At 42.4% G+C, this 22,928-nt stretch overlaps 1 pseudogene; it reads right to left on the bottom strand.

Moving 5' to 3' along the window:
- Window positions 1-17,955: 17,955 nt before the first annotated feature.
- Window positions 17,956-18,126, bottom strand: LOC107109401 (annotated as a pseudogene).
- Window positions 18,127-22,928: the final 4,802 nt, after the last annotated feature.

Genomic DNA, 22,928 nt, shown 5'->3' with positions numbered 1-22,928 from the left:
TTGCTTCACGTAGCTCCTGGTTTAGACTGGGAATAAGCTACCAGTGTTCCTCCGGCACATGAAGCATTCCTTCAGCTGCTGGAAGACAGGTCCATTTAGGTTTGCCAACCTCCAGGTGGGGGGTGATCTCCTGGTATTGTAGTTGATTTCTATACTACAGAGATCAGTTCCTCTGGAGGAAAAGGCTGCTTTGGAGGGTGGGCTCTATGGCATTGTACTCTGCTGAGGTCCCTCCCTTCCCTAAACCCCGCCCTCCCTGGCTCTACCCCCAAATCTCCAGGCATTTCCCAACACACATCTGGCAACCCTAGCTGCACTGATAGCTGAGTAGATTAATTGGATCCAGTTAATAAATTCCAGTTCCTTGTTGCCCCAGAAACTTTTTATTCACTTCCTCCAACAAAAGACTAGGCCTGATAAAGTTTGAATTGACTAAATAAAACACAAAGAATTATGTTTAATCTGAAAATGCTATCATATGTTATACCCTTCGTTCATATAAATCTTTTTAGCTGTAAAGTTTTGACTGTTAGAGAATACATTTATGGTTAAACTGAAAGATGGCAAATAATAATTATAATAAAACTTTTTTTTTAGAAAACAGTATTTCATTCATGTTCCAAGTAACTACACAAATCCCAAGAAAAGCCACAAAGTGCCTGAAAAATCATCCCAAACTCATACCATAATAGGGGGGGAAACCTCATTGGTGTATGAACTATATGGATTGTTAGCCTTTAACCTGAATAGCATCACATTTGTGGTCTGATGTCCTTAACGGCAAAGATTTATCTTGCCACATTAAGAAAATATTTTATAATAGCCAGCATGTATTGGAGATTTCTGGTACACACATTTTCTATTTTGTACATAAAGTACAAACTTAAATTTAGCATAACTCCTAGGCAAACATTTGATTTACTCTGTTGTGTGTTTTGGCATCAGTGTGCTCTGCGTGCTGGATGGTTCTGAGGATGCCTGCCAAACGAGGGAAGCACAACAAAACAGTATCCTATGGCTGTTTCTTGAGATGCAACTTTGAGGGCAACAAACTCAAAATACTTGCTATGCTCTTGAAGAACATGTAATAGGCTTGGAAATATTCTGGGAATACCAATGTATCATTTGCTTCACAATTAATATGCAAATTATTCTTCCCCCTCCCCTGCCTGCTCATTTGCTTCTGATGTCTGCTCCTTAAATCTCTTCTCAGTAATTTGAGTAAAGTGTCGTATGCAGGGCTGCTAACTCAGGGTTGGGAAATTCCTGGGGATTTGGGGGTGGAGCCTGGGGAGAGTGGACCGGGGAGGGAGCTCAGCAGGGTTGTTTTGCCGTAGAGTTCCCCTGCCAAAGCTGCCATTTTCTCCAGGGGAACCGATCTCTGTAGTCTGTGGACTGTATAACTGTAGTCAGTTATCATTCCCAGAAAAATGCCAGGTCCCACCCAAAGGTTGGCAAGCCTAGCAGTATAACAAAAATAATCACAGTGGGTTGGATGCAGACTAAACTTTCTCAGAGAAACGGGAATGTTTCTGCTTCTCACTGCAAATCATTGATCTTCTTGAAGTGCTGCTCCTGGCTGCAGAGAGGACCCTTGGGAACAGCTCATGAGGCAAACTGCGGCTCTGCAGCAGGAAGTAAGTCTTGGCGGAAAATTACCCACCCCTTCCATTAGCTGAAAAGTTGGTGTTGTGGATCTGCCTGCCAACACCTCCTCAGATGAGGGAGAGATGGAGGAAGCTGGGCCCAGCCTTCAAATGCTGCAGGGAGACCCATCAGACAAGGTGGAGACTCTGTCGGGTGCAGAGGGGGAGTCTCGGGCTGATGTCAGTGTGCCACGCCCTCAATTGTGCAGCCTGGGGTCTGAAGCTGCAGCAGAGGCCCTGAAGCCGTCAGCCTCACCCCTGGGGCACTAAAGCCCTTAGAACACTGGAGAAGGTGGGCCTGGAGACAGGCAGAGGACCGACACTGTAGTGCATGGTTGGCAGCCCAGCACCAGTCAACCTCTGCCTGTGAGATGGAGTCACTGCAGGATCATGGCTGACAACCCTGTATGCTGCTCAGACATCGATGCACTTGTCCCTGGATGATTCGGCAGGCTGATGAGTTGCATCTGGCCCTGAATGACTCTTGAAGGGAGAGCCAGCATGGAAGTAATTTGTCCACCATGCTTTGTGCATCGTGCCATGCTTTAGAGCTCTGTGCACTTGACCTTCTGGACTCTGGCCTGTGCTCTTTGGATTTGCCTGGCCTGTGCTCTTTGGATTTGCCCTTCTGATTTGATGCTAGAACTTTTGAATATCTGTGCTTTGACCCCAGGCTGTGTTTGGACTGTGCTTATTGCTTCTTGCCCCAAGTCCCTTCCTGAATTTGGACTTTAAACTGGACCCAACACAGTAACTACAGAGACATATGCAAGTTCAGGCTTCAGCAACTTCAGTTACCATTTCTTTGTCTCCTAATAGTTTGATATTTGAAGTATTTTTGTTTACCATTAAATTTTAATTCTTAGAAATTGATGCAACTAAAAATTCTTGAAATGAAAAAGAAAAGAATTAAATTATGTTAAGGGGTAAACTTCAAGTACTGTTGACGTGGTAAAATGAATCCAGGCTGATGAACTCTAAGGATAAATATTATCCATATTATCATGAAAATAAGCAGGAATTAGCAATCCTTTGACAATAAAGAAGCGAGATGAGGGAGGAGTGTATTCTATGCAAATCTGGTGTCATTGTCTTTAAAAGCAGCTCCCCTAGGCCTTCAAATTTGTCCCCCTTTGAAAATAATGGTCTCCAATATCCAGAACCCCCCCTTCAAAAAAAACCCACACCAATTTGAAACCTGAACTTGTAATGTCCTACTGGAAAACCAGCAACCACACACCCCCAATTGACAGTTTTCTGCATGCCAGCTGAAGTCTAGTTGAATGCTAGGCTGCAGGAAGGTGAGTGACTAGCAGTGATATCCTAAATAATTATGCTTTTCTTCTAAATCAATTTAAGTCAATAAGAAGGATGTAGGCTTGTTTAGAATTGAACTGGATTGTTCCTACTTTTATATTTGCATGAAATTATGGATACCTCTATTCAACATATAATGTATTTGAAATATTTTACATTTTCCAAAAATGTATCAATTGGATTTATTAATCTAATATTATTATTTATTATTCCAATATTATTTATTAAACCAATATTTTGAACACTTTATTTTATACAAAGTCTGCTCTTTGAGCATTTTTTAACATTTCTATGTTGATATGGAAATATGAGCTCTTTGCAAGAAGAGAGTGAATAATAAGGAATTGTTTTAAACTGATCTTTACCCAGTTAATGTGCAAATAGGCATTCAAATTCAGGATGCATTAAATATTGTTATTCCATTACACACTATCGGTTGTGCTTTATGTTCATTTTTTATTCTCTGTTTCCTTCTTTGTGTATCCATCATTATTTTAAAAGTATAATCATTCAGATTCTTTGCTTTGTATCTATTCCAAGGGGAGGCAAGTTTCTTATTGCAGTTGCCAGTTAGGAAATTCAGATGTTTTCTTTGAGCCATTTATTTTGTTGTATGTTGTATAAGACTTAGGTCCTTTTCGGCTGGGCTCTTTAACCCTCTTTGGCTTCTGAAGACAAACTGATAGTTTTTTTAAGGTTTTACACACCTTAAGGATAAAATACTGTTCACCTACAGTTTATGAAGCTTATATTTGTGCTCTCCAAAACATGTATTGATCTGTTGTTGTTGTTGCACTTTATCCTTTAGTTATGTGAAAACTTTTCAAAATCTACTTGCCTTCAGAAGCCAAAGTAGGTTAAAGAGTCCATATGAAAGGAACTTTGGTACACCCTCACTGTGATCGAAAAACTCAGCTAGCCCATTCGAAAATATCTGCTTCCGCCATACACGCTTCAAGATGCTCTTTTCTTTTACACCATTTCTTTTTTGAAAATAGTTTTATATTGGATTTGATAGTTTTTCTTTTATACTTTCCCCCTTTCTTTTATACTTTTTGCACGACTTCTGGATTCTATCTTTGGTGTTTTCCAGACTGCAGCCTCCTTTCAAGTTTTCGTCAGTGTTGTGGCAGTTCAGATAATTGTGCTATTGGTGTGATCAGTTCACACTGACATGTTTGCTTTCGTATCTCCCTGTCAGTCTTCTGTCTGTTTGGATTCACATTTGAGGATTGTTTTTCTGCTTTCCCCCTTTTTATGCATGTGCTGAAGCGTTGCACTGCTGCAGCAGCCTCAAGGAGACCCCACGGACTCTGTTTCCTTCGATTGCACTTCAAGAAGCTCTGGATTTTCCCTTCCCCTTGGAGTGGGTTTCCTTCCCCCCCCCCGAATCTGAAAATATTCTGCCCCCTCCCAGCTTGTCAGTATTTATGATAATGAGCTATACTGAAAGCCCTTCAGTCCCACTAGCTACAGGTTCTGCATAAATGATAAAAAATAGCTCTAAGGGATTTTTTTGGCTAGTGAACTGTGAGGTTCTGCGAAATTAATAGTGGGGATTTCCATGAGAATGAACTGAGCTGCATAGCCAGGTGTGCCTTTTAATCTGACCCTACACTTTCAAGCCATCTGCACTACGTGCCCTCCATCAGATTTACCAGATCTTGCTGAAAAAGACTAAAGAGTGTGCTTGATAGTAAAATGTATTTGAAAATGGCCCACAGGGCCCAAATGCTGTTGAGTTTGAATGAAATAATGGTAATAAGGGCAATGACTGGGTGCTGGTTTTGGGCCTCCCAGTGGGAGTGGAGGTGCCCTCCAGCACTGAAACATTTTGGCGCTGGCATACAAAAAACATTGTTTTTAAGGAACACCACCCAAAACCACTCTTTCTGGGTGGGTTTGGGCAGCAATAAGGAGAAAAATGTCCAGATTCCAAGGCAGAGGCTATCTTGCAAATTCATTTCACAATGGAAAAAAAAAGTATGAGGAAAACTAGTTTTAAAAAGAACAGCGGAAAAATTAGGAGAAACTGGGACAGCACTGGGATGTTAACAAAGCTGTTTAGACACAAGAAGAATCCCTGGTAACATTGGGGAATGAAAATGGAACATTAAGGTAGTCTGGAAAATGCCTTTGTTGAGACAAATGGCAACTGTATTGCTGAAGCTGTAAGTTTATTTTAATGCTGACTGCTGTTTTAATGATTTTATGAGATAATTTTAATTATAGTTTGGGGAAACCACCTTCTTTTCATCATAGGAGAAAGGTTGGTTATAAATGCTGTAAATTTAAAACAACAACACTGGCCAATACCCCTTCATTCAACACAGGCAGTCTATTTTATTTATTTATTAGATTTTTATCCCGCTCTCCCGCCGAAGCGGCTCAGGGTGGCTTACAACAAGTAAAAACCAGTAAAAATTAATACAGTACATCTAAAGCAATCCATAACAACCAATACAATTATTAACAGTAAAATTACAATTAGAGCAATACAGTTTACACATGGCGGCCATCCATATAAAGTGCTAGAATGATTGATCTGGGCTATTAAACGCTAGGTCTAGGAGGCCTAAATGATATCCCTTGAAATTAATGGCAGATTTCCATCTGTCAGGCATTGCAGATTGTGTCTTCTGTCTACAGGTCTTTAACAATATCTAGAGTAAATTGATTTTGCGAGCTGTAGTAGTGACTCTCTGTAATACATTCAGTATGTGAACTTTTTGGATGGAATACAGTAGTTTTGTGTTAAATGTCTACCTGCTCCTAATTTCCTAAACTGTGAATTACGTCTTCTTGTTTCTATGTTTCTGCCAGTGAAGAAAGCTTATCTAGATCAATACTATCAGACCTCTTCACCTACTTCTAAACATTGAAGACCTCCAGGAAGTCTTTTCTTTCCTAATGAGAACAACCCTAATTTTTTTCAATTTATTATGGGTCTATATGACCGAAGTCTTGACCAACAGAGAATGCAAAAGGGGTAAAATAGGTACATAAAATTGACATAAAATATGACAAGTACATAGTCACAATCAGTAAACATATAAAACCCAGGCATAGCCCAGAGAATTAAAAGAACCTAACTACACTTGGGGCGGAGCCAACTAACTAAAATCCTCCAAAGATTAAAATCGGTACAGGTGTTTGCAGAGATGATAAAGCTTTCAGTGTTTCTTGAGAGCAGCAACCTTAGCCAGGAACCGTGCCACGTTAGCTGTTATCAGTCCATCGGCATTTGAATCAGACAACAATACTGAAAGCACCCAAGGTTGCAAGGGAAGATTCATCTTCGTAAGAATAGGAATGATATATATCCCTCTATCTTGAGTCCAATGGGGACAGCGAAACATCAGATGGTCTAAAGTTTCAATTTCGCCAGAGTTGCACAAACAGAGGCGATCTGAGTAAGGTAAGCCTCTAAATCTGCCCAGCGTTACCATCGTTGGAAATGCATTTAAGCGGGCCAGCATAAAGGCGCAACGGTGGGATGGAATTGGTAGCGATGAATGAAAATCCAGAAATCTCTCTGGAGGGGGCAACCCCAGAGCCAAAGGAGAACAGGTGCGTCTGGCCCTGACCACGGTGCTAGCCCAATCCAACTGTTTGATTTTCTTCAAGGTTTCCTCGAGCTGGGAGGGCAACAGCTCTTCAGTAGGTGAGGAAATCGGAACTCCCAATGTCAACCCTAATTTTATCAGCCACTGTGTGCTACTTAAATGCTCACTCTTTACGAATATCATAGCTTTGATAACTGGCACATTGGTTTAGCTCCTCTCTTCTAATCAGGTGATTAACCTGGTATAAAGAACAACATCATATTGAGCAGAATATTAGTTAACACACTATATTTCTGGCAATATCTGTTATGTGTTTTTAGCTCTAGGAACAGAATTTCTGGTTCTCTCAGAGATGGGGGAATCTATGGGGTTGCATGGGAGCCACTGGGAGGAGCCATTTTCATTCAAATGGATATCACCATCCTGCCAGCTGATCAACAGCATCCCAGGAGAATGTGAACAGGAAAGAGAGCAATATTTGACAATGAAGCTGGCCAGTGCCATGTCTGACCTCATGTGAGGGGAGAGGCCTTGCAAGAGGTTGTAAACATCCAGGAAACTCAGGTGGCTAAGGAGATCATTTTAAACAGGCTGAGGAAGATGCTGCTGGGTGGCTACTGATTCCCATTTCACATTGTTCGTTGTGAGGTCTCTAAGTAGTTGCTTTTTTAACTTGATAAGATTTTTTTAAAAAATACCATGTGTGATTGCCTCTTTCTGGAATGAACTTGCACCCAAAGTTCTCGCAAGATTTCCCCCCCACACACAGTTTCTGCTCAACCACGCATAGTGCAATCCTATACAAAGTTATTCCAATCTAAGTCCATTGCAGTCAATGGCTTTTGACTGGAGGAATCCTGCATAGGGTTGCACTGTTAGATTAGCAGCAGCAAAGCTGCAGGAACAGCAACAGGAAGGGTTAAGCACCCAGTTGTCCAATGGACAGATGAGCTCTGAGCATAGTGACATAGCATAACCAGGTCATTTGTACCCTAGCTAGTAACAGATCAAAGCTGTGAGATGCAGCTTCTAAGAAAGGAGTGAAAGAATCAGATGAGTGTTTGAATAAGAACATAAGAAGGAACCTTCTGGCTCAGACCAGTGGACCCTTATGTCCATCATCCTGCCTCACACAATGACCAACAAGTTCATCTAGAGGACCAATGATAGGGCATAGAGCCCTGCCCACCCCTAGGATGCCCCCAAATCCCCCCACTGGAGCAAGGAGGGGACCTGGCAACCCTACGATGCACTCCCACCAGCTGATTGGAGGGACCTGGCAACCCTAGTGACCAATGAGAGCAGATGGATTGAGAGCAACCAAGATGATTAGGGGATGTGAGCACCTACCCTATGAAGAAAGGCTGAAGAGTCTAGAAATTTTCAGTTTAGGGGGAAACAACAGCTAAGGGGAGACATGATAGGGATTTATGAAATTATGCATGGGGTAGAGAGAATTGACAAAGACTATTTCCCCCCCTTTCCCCAAATACTAGAAGTTGAGGGCATCCAATGAAGCTGATGCAGAGTAGATTCAGGATGGACAAAAAGAAATACTTCTTTATAGAGTGAGTGATTAAAATGTGGAATTTGCTGTAGGGCATAGACAGCTTTAAAAGGGGATTAGATGGATTCAAGGAGGATAGATAAATCAGTGGCTAATAGTCATGGTGACTAAAGTGAATCTCCTCTGCTGCCAACAGGAACAGCTCCCTGCCCTCCTCTATTATTTATTTATTATTTATATTTATACCCCGCCCTCCCCGGAGGCTCAGGGCGGCTAACAACATATAATTAATAACACAGTAAAACAGTAAAACAATACAAAATATTAAAATTGCATCATAATTTATAACCTATCTAAAACAAAGCTAGCTAAAACCAAGATGGCGGTCCTCTGAACGTCCCAGTCTTGCCCATAATGCAAAAGAAAGTATTTAGGGCTTTGGCAGTCCATGCCCATATCCAGATGTCCTCCTGGGCGTCGATGGTATACTGATGCATTGGTGGTCTAGTGGTGGTGGCGGCTCCTATTCGAAAGCCTGGCGGAAGAGCTCCGTCTTGCAGGCTCTGCGGAACTGTCCTAGGTCCCGCAGAGCCCTGATCTCCTCTAAGTGACAAGCCCTTCAAATACTTAAAGAGAGCAATCATGTCCCCCCTCAACGTCCTCTTCTCCAGACTAAACATTCTGAAGTCCCTCAGCCTTTCCTCATAGGACTTGGTCTCCAGGTGGAAAGTGCTGTCAAGTCACAGCTGACTTACAGTGACCCTGTAGGGTATTCAAGGCAAGAGATGTTCAGAGGTGGTTTGCCACTACCTTTCTCCACATCATGAACCTGGTATTCCATGGAGGTCTCTCATTCAAATACTAATCAGGGCTGACCCTGAGATCAGGCTAGCTTGGGCTATCCAGGTCAGGGCCTTGAGAATACAGCTTCTCTTTAATTCTGAGCCACTGCATCAATATGGCAACAATCCTCCTGCCTCTGCTGTTTTGTGATCTGACTAATTTCTTATTTCTTTTCCTTCTTTCCTTCTAAATGACTCTATAAATGTTTAGGAATGGGGTCTGGTTTGGTGGTTGGCTTCCAGAAGGTGCCAGGTTAAATCCCTGTTATGCCCAGTTTAAGTATCTTGGTGTCAGGGCTAGGAATGACTCTTCCCTAAAACACAGAGAGCCACTGCCATTAGAAGTAGAGAATAGATGGACCAATGGTCTAAAGCAATATAAGACAGTCAACTCTTCCAGGAATGGCTACGTTAGGAGCAACTTCACACAGTAAGGGAGCAAGGTTAATATAAAATTTAGGATTAAACACTGTTGTAATTCATTTAAATAGAGGTTGAGTTCAGACTGGCAATTTGCCCCAATATAAGTGTGTGTGAGGAACATTTCACAAGAGGATTTAAGGGGCCGTTCACACACGCACATCTGTCCGGTGTTCCTCACCCGTATTCAACCCGTTTTGTAGCGCTTGCCTCCCGGGTTTAAAAGATACCTGGTGAAAGTGGTAGCAAACCCTGGACAGCCCGTTTATCCCACTTCATTCCACTTCCCGGAAGTGTGGACTCTAACAGCTAAAAGCCGGGAACAGCCCGCGTTAATAATGTTTGTCTGCTGTTTACGCTGACTGACCTACTAGCCTCACTCTGGCACCAGGAAGGTGCAGGTGATTGCCTTGAAGAGGAAGTAGTGATGTGGCCGGATGTGCCTATGGTCCATAGCGGCTGGATCCTGCGCTATTTGCCACTACGCCTAGGTCTGCGCCCATGCTCATAGGCGTCTGCTGCGAGAAAAATGCCGCTTACAGCCGTGTCTCTGGGCCAACAGTGTGAACGCTCCCTCGCGCCTCCTCCCGGTGTGCTCCCGCACCAGTCCACACAGTGTGACCGGGGAAACCCCGGAACAGTTTGTTCCGGCTCTTTTTTGCAACAACTCCCTCCCGCTTCAAACGGCCAGTCTGAACTCAGTCAAAGACACTTTCAATTTATATAATTTGTACAGGAAATCAATGTTTGAATTCAATCCTGTTTTAAGCATTTTTAAAATCACATTAGCCAGAATCTAGTAAAGAGTGAGGCATACTTAAATGCACTGATTTCAACAGGCCTAAGCATCTTTGCTGGATTGTAGCCATTCAGTAGAAGACCGTTTGAGATATCAACTTTCATCAAATATTTTTTCCCATTCTTCACTTTGTGCAAATAGCCCTGAACATAATAAGGAATGAAATGAAAATATTTTGGATTCTTGGTGAACCAGGGCATTTTCTGGTTTCCTGATAGCTGTAATATTTTATCATTTTGGCTGCTTTTATCCCCTGCAATAAATTTAGAGTGGATACTTATCAGTTCTATTATTTCCATCATCCCAAGCACTAAAAAGTTACAAATGTAAGGGAGGAAGTATGTACAGCTTTTATGCATTTATTTTCATTGGAGGAAGCCAGTTGCTTGGTATATATGCTGAATGTTTCCATCTGAGTCTGGTTTTGAGTGAGGTGACACTGTGGTTGAAGAGGAATGCTGGGTAGAATTGTGTACACAGAAATGAAATGTTTGAAATACAGTTTTTAGTCATGAAAGCATATGACAATACAGACATATGAAGCTGCCTTATACCAAATCAGACCCTTAGTCATCTGTCTCATTTTTCCTCCTTAGCAGGCAGAAGCTTCCAAGCTATTTGGCAAAGAAAAGTCTTTCTCAACATTCGGAATCATAATGAAGGTATTTCCCTGATGCAATGAATATAGTTAATCAGGAATGGCTAGGAAAAGGTGGCGCCCTAATAATACTTGGTTTTAAACCCAGGGCTATTTTTGGGCAGGAACGCACAAAAACGGAGCTCCAGCTGGCTCCCAAGTTGGCCACGCCCAGCAGGAACTCATTAGCATAATAGGCCACACCCAACAGCAGAAATTCATCAGGATTGGCTACATTAGGGGTGTGTGGCCTAACATGCAAAGGAGTTCCTGCTACAAAAAAGCCCTGGGTTTTGACAACAAACAAGGTAAACAGAATAACAAGCAAAAGGTGGGTGTGGATGGATAACCACACTTCTGGTAATATGGGGGTGCGTCCTAATGTGCTAATGAGCTGTGCTGACAGGGGTGTGGCCCAATATGCTAATGGGTTCCTGCTGTTGGGTGTGGCCTATTATGCTAATGAGTTCCTGCTGGGCTTTTTCTACAAAAAAAGCCCTGTTCCCAATGCAGTTCCACTGAAACAAATATGACTAAACCATTTTAAAATTTAGCATTCTTTTTAGTGCAGTGATCCTGCCCTGATAAAGCATATCTAATTCAGCCCTCTTCTTACACAGTTCCGATAAACATACACAGAACAATAGCATTTTACATATTGTTTTCAGATTTGGAACATGTTGGGTGCTGCTAATTAACTATTGCAGTTTCTATTATTTGCACTACAGAGCTCCCAATAAATTTTAAACTGGGAATGATTCCGAATGTATGGTTATTACTGAAAGACCTATGGACCTGGTACAGTTAGTGCAAACCATGTTTCACATTAGTAGAATAAACAGACCTAGTCCAGAACTAGAGACAACTGGGAAGGGTTCTTCCCAAGGTACAACTGCTAGAAGGGGGAAAGTGCCATATCCCTGTTGCCAATGTTCAAAGATAACAGGAAGAACAGCAAGAATGTCAGTATTGTGTGTTTTTTTTAATAAAATTCTCATAATAATCTCAGTACCACTAATTGCAAAGCACTTGTTTCCTGGGTCCACTCCAGCCCTGCCCATCAAGAAGTATTCCTTCCTTAGGCGGCCAACGATTGGCCAGCTTCCAGGGAGGCTGTTCCACCCTGCCCATGAGGATGCCAGAACTGTTGCAGGAAGGCCAAGCCCCATATGCCACAGCAGGAAACATGTGTCTCCCTTTTCACCTTGGCACTTCGTCGTGCAGCCACAAAGTGGCTTTCGGTGAGTCTGCAGCCACCATTTTTCCAAAATAAGCTTCGAAATTCTGGAAATGAATCAATATGTATAATTTGCACAATTATATCTAACAGCAGATTCAGTTCTCTGGGGGGGGGGTTTGAGGGGAGGGAGATTTTGTTTCTGTAATGCAGAAATCTATATTTCTATATTATATCTTTGCTACTACTTATTACTGAGGCTTGACAGTACTTCAACTTTAAACAGATTCTTCTTTGAGGTATTCACAACCCTTCAGCATATGTCCACCCATGTTGTTCTTGATCCAAGCTGAGTCACCAAGGTTGTGCTGAGGCATTGGTGAAGTTGTCATCTGAACACTCTGTTGAGGAACCAAACTGAAGTTCACTGGGTCACTCCTCAACTCTGCTAAGGCTTTTTTTGAGGCATCAGGCTAGGATTTGTGTGTAGGTCAGAATTTGTAGCTGACATTTCCTTCAGGAGCATACTACCATACAACCTGACAAACATCAGCCCAGATGGAAAGCAAACTGTCTCCCTCATACCCCAAAGGTCATGTGAACTGGCCTCCTGTTAGTCAGAAGAGTAACCAAAATACAAGTACATTACATGACCTGAATCTTTACAAATTTAGCACATTTGCAGAAAATCATCCAGTATTTTTGAAAGAATGTTATCTAGGATGCAGACATAGCTGTCATGCTTCACATATAAAATCATCCTGCCTGTTTAAAATTAAATTTGAGAAGAACGAGGGTAAACATTAAATACAATTGGTTTAGGATAAAGGGGCTACTTTGTAGTTCCCTGACCCTTCCATTTATTGTCAATATTTGGCTTGCCTTGCAGTAATTTTTTTGTTTGGAAAGTCTGTAATTAATGACATGGTTCATTAGCTCCAGGAAAGCTAATGCAGTTAGTAATACAGTAGTTCACATGACTGTGGGAGGTAACTCATTCCATATGTTCAAGCATTTTAATTCCAAAATATTTTCCTAATAGCACTAAAACAGTATTTCTAGGCATTCCTAGGAATAATTGTCCTGCCTCCTCCAAACAGCGTTAAGCTAAACAGTCTGAGACGTCTTGCCAAAAAATGCCAAAGAGGCTTCCTGTCTAAGATGCTCACCTATCTTGCTTCCCAGACTGGTGGGCATTCTGATGTGCAATGGACAGCTTGAGCACGGAAAACAGGAGGCAGTTCTTCCCAAATCATAATACAATTCAGCTCTATCTCTCATTGTATACTTGAGACTGCTTGGAAAGTACTAAATAAACACCAATATAAGGATCAAAATGAGGTCATATTTTGCTATAACAGAGTTTAATGGGTCAGTAGAACGTCTTATTAGGAGCAATGGGTACTGTGCCTTTGTCCCTATGTGAAAAAGCAGCTTAGGAGTGATTTCAACAGCAAACAAATAATGTACAGGGAAAGAATCAAGGGCTCCTACTTCTGTGCAACCTTCTGCTCCAATTCCAGCTTCCTAATGCTACTTTGGAGGGAAAACGTACATATTGGAATAAAATATGTATTGACCCTAAGAAGACTCAGCATTCATTCATTCATTCATTCATTCATTCATTCAGGTTCAAATGAAAACCTTGGAAGAGGAACTGATTGCAGTTGTGCCTGCAGAGCTTCATATTCTCGCTGAGTTACACACATCATGCACCCGAAGTGTGTAAGTTGCCATGCCTACAAATTGCAAAACAGAAGGTCCCAGAAGGAAAGAACTGGAGCTTGTACGTATTTGTATGTAAACAGACCTCATGTAAATAGGGACTTTTACTGCCTCGAGGTTGGTGAGAGGCAGCAGACATAACCTTGATCTGCCCACTGTTTTCATTTGTATCAAATGAATGAACAGAGCTGGGGTTTGCTTAAAGAAGCATTTAACTTTAGACATCATTTTCACGAAAACTATTCTCTTCTGTGCCACTTTTCCTGCTTCTATCTTTACTTCTGCTGGCTAATCTTTGCACTTTGTAATCTTATTTTCTGCCTTTCCAACCTTCCCTCTTCTGTTTCCACTGTGCTGTGTTTTTCTCTTTTCTCCTTCCCACACTTTTATGCCTTTAGGTCCTTTAGTAAAAATTGATATTCTCCCATCTTCATGTTCCCCGCTGACATACATGATTCTCACAACAGCTCTGTGAGTTAGGTGAGACTAAGAGAGAATGACTGGACCAAGGTTGTCCAGTGGATTCCATGGCTGTGTGGGTATATCATCCCTGCTTTGACACTCTTACATACTATACCACACTGGCCCTTGGAGCTCCACCCTGTGCTTTAGCAGAGGCTGGACTCCACTTTTTCTTCTACAGACTTTATAAGATTTATTTATTTATTTATGTTTGGATTTATATCCCACCCTACCCCGAAGGCTCAGGGTGGCTTACAGGGGCACTATGTGCCAAGATTATAACAATAAAACACATAATATAAAACAATAAATTACAATAAAATACAGTAACAAGTTTACAATACAAATTTACAAGTTTAACCAAAACGGGTAGATCTTAACCTCCATGGTAGCTTCTTGAAATCTTGTCATCCAAATCATGCCCGGACGCCTCGTCCCTCCGGTGGGATCCAGACAATCATGATGGTAATACGATAGTGCCACTTTTCCTGACATCCCAGGAAAATGACGTGTGGAACAAACTAACTTAACACTCTTAACTGTGGCATCCTAAACAGAATTATGTCCTTCTAAACCTAGTGACTTCCATTCTGCTTTGGATGACCCAACCAAGCTACTAAAACTGGTGCCAAAATGGTGACTGTCCTAAGTGGCATTCTTTGCTGAAGCTCTCTCTACAACTGCTTTCTTCCGTGCACTCTCTCACAGAACACTCTGATTTCTGCTACCATTATAGAGGAGTCTGCTGAAGGATGATGTATGGAATAATGAGCAGCAGTTCCTTTCTTGCATCCTAGTTGATGCTGTGTCCTGATGCCAATGTGAGATGCAAACATCATTTTGAATAGATGTTCCACTTCTTTATCTCTCCGTGATGCTCCTGCACAACTGTTTGTTGTTGGTTTTTTTGGTTTATTATTTTAAAATTCAAAGAGGCACAAATTCTGCAGGGCCCTGAATGATTCCTCCTCAATCTACCACTTTATACAGCCCCAGATTTCATCTTGCTTTGTTGCAGTGAGCATTAATACAGCAAGTCTAGAACTATTATTTTGCCTGTTTCAAAACTGATAACACATGCTGTTCCTATTTTATATACTTTATCCCTTTGTGACACTGTTGTTATTTTGTTTAAGCAAAGGTGCAGCCTGAGGCAGAAGGTAATTTACAGTACAAATAAGTTAGCCTACTACAGCATCAGGAATCTGTCCCATTTCTTTTTCCCCTGTCAGAGTTCATGGGACTTATGAAATACCCTTATTTCCATTGTGATAAGATTATACCATTCAGTGTTTTGATTCCAGTAGGACTGGCAGGATTAAAATATTTTAATATCCATGCTGTTTATTTATTTATTTATTTATTTTACAAATCAACTCAGATAAAATTAGTTTAAAAGTACTGTGCTCCCCTGATAAAATTCTTTATAAGAAAAATATGATTTAATCTTGTTGGGGAACACAAGGAAATAAACATTTACAAAACTGGGAAGTTATCTCTGCACATCAGCAATTAGGCTGCAGTCCAGCAGTGCACTTAAGCACACGCTTAACTATAAAAAACCACCTTCTCTTTGATAGCTGAGCCTTGGCCTACTGGCGGGTGGCCCCTCCCTCAGTCTTTCGGCTGTTCCAGGTGGCCATCCTCAGTGGATTCCTGAAAAATTCTTCTCTGGGCGTCTCTTTCAACTGCACAAAGAAATTGTGTGGCAAAAATCTAGTCATACATTTAATGAAAATGTTGAGGGAAGAGGGATTTGAGATTCCCAAAGCAGGAGAACTGTCCCTGCAAAATAGCTTAAAAAGGGTAAAGGTTCCCTTGCTCGAAAGCCAGTCGAATCCGACTCTAGGGTTGCGGTGCTCATCTCCGTTTCAAAGCCGAAGAGCCAGCGCTGTCCGAAGATGTTTCCGTGGCCATGTGGCCGGCATGACTAAACGCCAAGGCGCACGGAACGCTGTTACCTTCCCACCAAAGTGGTACCTATTTATCTACTTGCAATTTCTTGCTTTCGAACTGCTAGGTTGGCAGGAGCTGGAACTAGAGACGGGAGCTCACTCCGTCATGCGGCACACTCGGGTCTCGAACTGCTGAACGACGGACCTTCCACAGCCTGCAGTTCAGCGTCTTAACCACCTGAGCCACCGCAGCTCCTGCAAAATAGCTTGCTGCCTATTATAAAGTGAGTGAGACTTAGTAGGCACAGCTTTTGGATTTTTTAAAACTGTGAATTCCTGAGTAGGGAGGGAAGGCAGCATGGCATAGCCTGATTTCATCAGAACCTAAGCAGGATCAGTACATGGAAGGGAGTTCACCAAGGAAGGTGCTGCAGAGGAAGGCAATGGCCAACTACCTCTGCTTCTCAACTTGCCTTGAGAGCCCCTTGCTGTGGCCGCCATAAGTCGGCTGCAACACGATAGCACTTTACACATGCACGCACACATGCACACTCAAAGAAGATGCGGCAATCAGACAATCGTTCCAAGTTTTGAAATGGCTAGAAACTGTGCTTTTGATTTCTTACTAAATACTGTGTTTCTCAGTTCCTCTCATTCATCTGTCTGTGGATAGATGGATCCTTAGCCTTCTTCCCCCATAAGCCAACTGCTCAGCTCATGCTACAGGAAAGGCTGAGAAGGGGGAGGCTGTTGCCTTGGTGGAGACAAGGGCCTTGTTCAAGTCTCCCTCCTACGGCACAGAAGGGATTCACTGTCATACACTCAAACTTACACTTGGAGCTGAATTTCAGGACTGTTCTCCAGGAAGTCAGTCAGGACTACAAAGAGAGAACCTCTTAGAGGATGGCAATTCTACTCGAAAGCAGAAGACCCAAACACACTGGGCATCGTGCCTCTTCAAATGCATGCTTCCTACAGAGGATCCTCCTGTTCTTTACACGTGGCAATCCAGGAGTTTTTGTGTTGGTTTCCGGCAAGCATCTAGGTGTAATTGGCTCCTAGCACATTATTTCTTTGCTTCACAAAACATTCACCCTCCCTATAAAGAATACGCATGTGTGAGCATGTGCACACAATAGAAGACATCAACTTGCCCTGTGGGTCATCAGCTACCCAATTGTGCTTATACAAATCTCTAATGACAATCTAATTCCACTCCACCCATATTTTGATAGGAGCATCCTTAGAATTTGGAAGCTTAATGGCTTACATTTGCTTACAAATCTGAACATGTACAAACATTTTAAAAGCTTTCATGCTGATTCAAAATGGACCTCCTACAGAGCCTGAGAAAGCAAAGCACTTTTTAAAAACTCATTTAAAGTGTATTCCACTTGTGCTCAAGAAGTAGATTTTTATTGTAATACTAATAATAGTAATAATCCAGAAAAAAATAACAAACCCTCCATGTAAGGGTGGGAAATAATAAAGCGGAGTGTCTGTTAAGCGTAACTAGCCATTTTGGTACTTGCAGAAATGAAAACATTTTCCTTCAGGGTTGTGATTTCAGGACTTCTGTCCAGAGATCTCACACAGATAGGTGGCGCCAGTTTAGATTCTTTGGTAAGGTCTGGTTTCTAATCATCCAGAAACTGTCTTTTTCAAAATTATTTCATATTTCCAGATAGATTTAGTAAATATAACCTTCTAAACAAACAAACAAACCTCCTCCTTCCCTCCTCCTCCTCCTCCTTCCATTTAATTAACTGACCTGCAATAATAATAGGCAAATGCAGATTCTTCACCCAGAGCAGATAGTGCCACCTCAAGCTACCGCCCCATGTCACCCCATGAAGTTCCCCCCCCAAGAAATTCCATTCACTAGCATGATGATTTACACAACTGTGGATAACTTTTCACAGACGGGATGTGTTGCGCAGCCTTCATTTTGCCTGTTATAATTCATGCCCTGCATATCATTCGTTTTTTGAGCTTCGCTGTTTTTACACTGGCTTCTGCTACCCTCTCTGCCTCTGCTTTATATTGAGGCTTTAGCACAGCTCTTATTGCCTTGGTGCAGATCTGGGAATACCGGATATAGCTGAGCGCTGCCTGCCTCCAATAGGCCACCATGGCTGCAGAGGAAAGTGCAACAGTCTTCCCCATGTCCCTTTCACCACAGGCTGCAAGGACGCCACTCCAGGTCAGCTCCCTTTCCCTTGACCTCACCCCATGAACTTTTGTGGGCATTACAGCAAGGCTGCTGGGGACACTGGCATAGTCACAACCTATGTGGCCCCCCTGCCTGCTTATTTACCTGGTCCCCAGCCTCTATGGATTCCCTTTAGGGAATGGACCAGCAGTGCAGCTGTTGCACCAAAGGCTGACTGCCTCTTCCTCTGCAGTCCTCAGGATTGTACTGTAAGTAATTTAGTGCAATTCTAAGTTGAGTTACACCCTTCTATGCCCACTAACGCCAATGGATTTAGAAGAGTGTTACTCTGTTTAGGATTGTACTGCTAATCTCCAGTATGCCTTTTTAAGGGGAAAAAAACCACACCCTGTACCCTAATAGAATATGATCATTTGAATCTAATAAGATATAGAATTTTGACTGGCCTGGGAAACCGAGCATGATAAACAGCACCATATAATTTTCTAGTTCTAGTTGAGATCAAAATAGAACTGTGCTGTTCTAATGTTGTTTGAGTAATGGTTTCAAGCTAACTTTTTTTTATATATAGTTTTGGCAATTATATTTTCCAGCAATATTTGGCTTGCTGAGTTTGTCTCTCCTGGCATTATAAGATGTTATTAGTAAGGGCTTTAAAATGTGTTGAGAGATTAGAGAGGAGCTGCTACAAGCAATGTTCCCTCTAAGCTGTAGAGTCCTGTGAGCAAAAATTCTACTTTGTGAGCTACTGGCATTAAAGTTGTGAGCAGGTGATTTGGCTACTGCATAAATTAGTGTGTTCTGGAGCCATCCCTTCCTGAGCTAAGACACAAATGTGTGAGCCGGAGGCTAAAAAACTGTGAGCTAGCTCACACTAACTCAGCTTAGAGGGAACACTGGCTACAAGTACAGTAGCAGTTTGCTATTTCCTGCCTTGGGAGACAAAACAGCCTACTCTTTTGCATGGTAAAAGGTGGGCCAACACAGTATTCAGGCACTACGCAATTGTAATGACAATTATGTTCTCTTCATTTCAAGAACACATTTTGGAACTCTGATTTGACTACATAAATTAGCATAGCTGGTTTCTGTAGTTAAATAGCTCTTCCAGTTTCAATGGTTATGAATGTATATTTAACAGGCATTTATCCAACACTCCTTTTTTGTTAGTCATGTGCATATGGTTTCTTGTGACACTGCAAAAACTGTCATGGGAAGAAACTACTGAAGCACCACCTGAGTAAGGTTTGTTGAGACAGAATAACTATCCAATACCAAGGTTATCTTCAGGGTCAAAGTCAGACCGGACATATCCTGATTGATGTTAGTCATCTGGTCCAGCAGAGGGCGCAAAGAGTCAGCTAATAGCTGTGAAAGCTCACTGGTAACTTCTGGTCGTGGGCTTCTACTTCCAGGAGGAGGCTTTAACTGCGATGGTTTCTCTTTATTGCCTCTCCGCCCCGCCATTTTTGAGGATTGTTTACTTTTTAAAAAGTTTGCCAAAGTCTCTGTTTTGCACTAAAACGCCTTACTGCGCTTTTGTGTATTTCTTAAATCAGTTCTATGGCTTTTACATCCAGTGCCCTCTTTTTAAAATGCTCGGTTTGGATTTTGCATCTGGGAGTTCCCGCCTACGCTCACTTACAACAGAGGGGCTTTCTTGCCAAAGTTCGGTGTTTTGCTTTCAACTCAACTCACAGTTCATTGTTGGTCTTACAACCCAATTAAGGTATGTGTAAATCGCCTGATCTTCATGCGCTTGTCTTTTGCCATGCGGCCGCACAGCAGTAGGACCTTCGGGGCGGAGGAAAGCCTCAATTCCCCGGCATTGAGCCGGTTGAAGAGGCAATCCCTCAAAAGCCCCCTGGCTAAGAGCCCTTTCCCAAAGGGCTCCGGGGGGGGGGGTAGCAAACAGTCCCCCCTCCAGCCACTGGCATTCAGATCATGCCCCTGAGAGCTCACCAGGGTTGTGTCTGCCATCATGCCGCCAAAAACCAGAAGACAGACCAGACATATCCTGAGAGGCAGACAGAGCCCTTTCTCAAAATGACTGAAGAGACCATTTTTTTCTGGCCTGTTTGGTGAATTTCAAGCTGTGCTTGCAGGTTGTGGTGCTATAAACTTCACCCAGTCATGAAAGGTACTAATCATGACCAGAAGTTGATGGCAGTTTAGCTCCAAAAGTTTTGCAGTTCTCAAAAGACGTGGTCTTTGTCATAGGTGTGGTGTGGACTGCCCCACAAAACCAGGAGTAAAATCTCCTTGTAAAGAAATCCTTGCAGTGAGACAGCATAAAACTATACACAAAAATTTCTAACAATAATATATGCAAGTAACTATACACAGCAAAACAAATTTAGGGTCCAGTGGCACCTTTAAGACCATCAAAGGTTTATTCAAGGTATGAGCTTTCATGTGCATGCACACTTTTTCAAATACATTAGAACAGAAAGTAGAGCTCAAACTTACAGACAAAGGCTGAACAGCAAATTAACAAATAACATGATGACTCTACCACTGGACTCTAAATTTGTTCTACTGCTTCAGACCAACATGGCTGCCCACCTGGAACGATAAACAGCAAAAAAGATTTCTAGCACTGAAGCAAAATATCTAGAGAAATCCCCTAACACTTCTATTGCTGCAGCAGATGAAAAGGAACTGAGTGGTAGAGGAATGACTCCACTCCCTGGATATTTGTGGTTTGAAGCTGCATTCTTGAGGAGAAGAGGTTTTCATGCCCAAATCAGAAGTTTCTAAATACATTGCAGGTGCAAACCCCAATAGAGTGAATGCATAGGACCACTCAAAGAACAACAGTTATAGGTAAAGCAATCTGTTTTTGTTTACCTATGTGACCATGGCCTCCTGTGACACTGAAATATTTATTTTATTAAACTTGTATCCTGCCCTCCACACAAGCAGGCTCAGGGCAGGTTCCATCAATGTTAAAACAATATACAGTAATAAAACCAATTTTAAATAAGATTAAAACAATACAATAATCATATAATACCATGCAGAATCTAATCAGTAACTCAGTAGTTAAAAATGATAGTATAGTTCCCTGATGGTTGTTCAAATTCAGGACACACTGATGGGAGGCCAGTCAGAAGTGGGGGTGGAGGTGGAATCAACTAAAAGCCTGGTGGAAGAGCTCTGTCTTGCAGGCCCTGCAGAATTTTAATAAATCCCACAAGGCCCTGATCTCATATGGGAGCTTTTCAATTAACCACTAAGACTTGTTGTCGATGGGAAAGAACTTTTGTGTATAGGAGCCTTGTGAGCCAATTTGAATGTATGGATACCCTTGTGGTGATTTAAACTGTGTGAAGATCATTTAAACTGTGTGAAGATCATTGAAAAGTGAAGTTTGATAAAGAATATATCTCGAAACGAACGCAGATACACTTGAGAAGTGTTCGTCCTGTTCCTGTGCTGTGCATCTTGTTGGCACCTGTTGGAAACAAGAATTAAATAACATCATGAAAAGTTGAATTTTCTACTGAACATCTTTTGTATATTTCAGTGAACTTTCGCAGCAATCTTTTTGTATTTATTGTATGTTGTTGCTGTGCCCTGAGTTTATATAGCCTAGTCAAGACTAGTCAGACATCTGTGGGGCTGGGGACTACTAAAATGTGTTGATTTGTAGATCTCAGTGCTCTACGGGCTCATATGGGGAGAGGCGAACCTGAAGGTATGCTGGCCCCTGGCCGTATAGGGCTTTAAAGGTAAGTGCCAGGACTTTGAAGTGGATCTGGAATTCAATAGGCAGCCAGTGCATTTCATGCAGCACTGGGTGGATGTAAGCCCACACAGGTGTCGCCGTCAACACCCACGCTGATGCATTCTGCACTAGCTGCAACTTCTGGGGCAGAGTCAAGGGCAGCCCCATGTAGAGAGAGTTACAATAATCCAGCCTGGAAGTGACCATTGCATGGGTCACTGTAGCCACATTTTTGGGGGGTAAGCTATGGAGCCAACTGCCTGATCTGCCTCAGATGGAAAAAGGTAGACATGGCAGTGGCGGTGACCTGGGCCTCCATAGAAAGGGAGACATCCAGGAACACCCCCAAAATCTTTGCCCTTGATGCTGGCACCAATGGAGCCTCATTGAATGCTGGGAGCCTGATTCCCAGTCCCCTTTGACTCAGGTGCACAACCTCTGTCTTCATTGGATTCAACTTCAGTTGACTCTGTCACAACCATCCAGCCACAGCTTGTAAAACCCCATCCAGATCTTCTGGGGCAGTCTGGGCAGCCATCCATCAGTAGATAAAGCTGGGTGTTGTCTGCATAGTGGTGACACCCTAGCCCATACATCTGGAAAATTTGGGTGAGGGGATGAATATAGATATTAAACAGCATTGGGGAGAGTATTGCTCCCTGCAGCACACCACTTTCCAGTGGGTGTTGCTGAGATAATCCCCCCCCCAATTGCCACCCTCTGTCCCTGACCTTGGGGAAAGGAGGTCAGCTACCACAAGGCAAGCCCCCATATCCCCACGTCAACGAGACAGTGTGTTAACACATCATGGTCAACCATATTGAATGCTGCTGTCAGATCAAGAAGTATCAGCAACACCAAACTGCCTCGATCCAGATGTCTCCGGAGATCATCCACCATTTCCGTCCCTTAGGCAGGACAAAAGCTGGATTGGAAGGGATCCAGGACTTTAGCATCTTCTAAGAAGGCCTGAAGCTGTGTTGCCACTGCCCTCTCCTTTCATTGAAAATGGACATAGTGTCATTTTTTATT

This window comes from Gekko japonicus, unplaced genomic scaffold (assembly GCF_001447785.1).
Source record: "Gekko japonicus isolate JY-2015 unplaced genomic scaffold, Gekko_japonicus_V1.1 scaffold160, whole genome shotgun sequence".
In the NCBI taxonomy this organism is placed as follows: Eukaryota; Metazoa; Chordata; class Lepidosauria; order Squamata; family Gekkonidae; genus Gekko; species Gekko japonicus.
The sequence above is the reverse complement of the archived record's forward strand: the minus strand, read 5'-3'. Positions and strand labels throughout refer to the sequence as shown.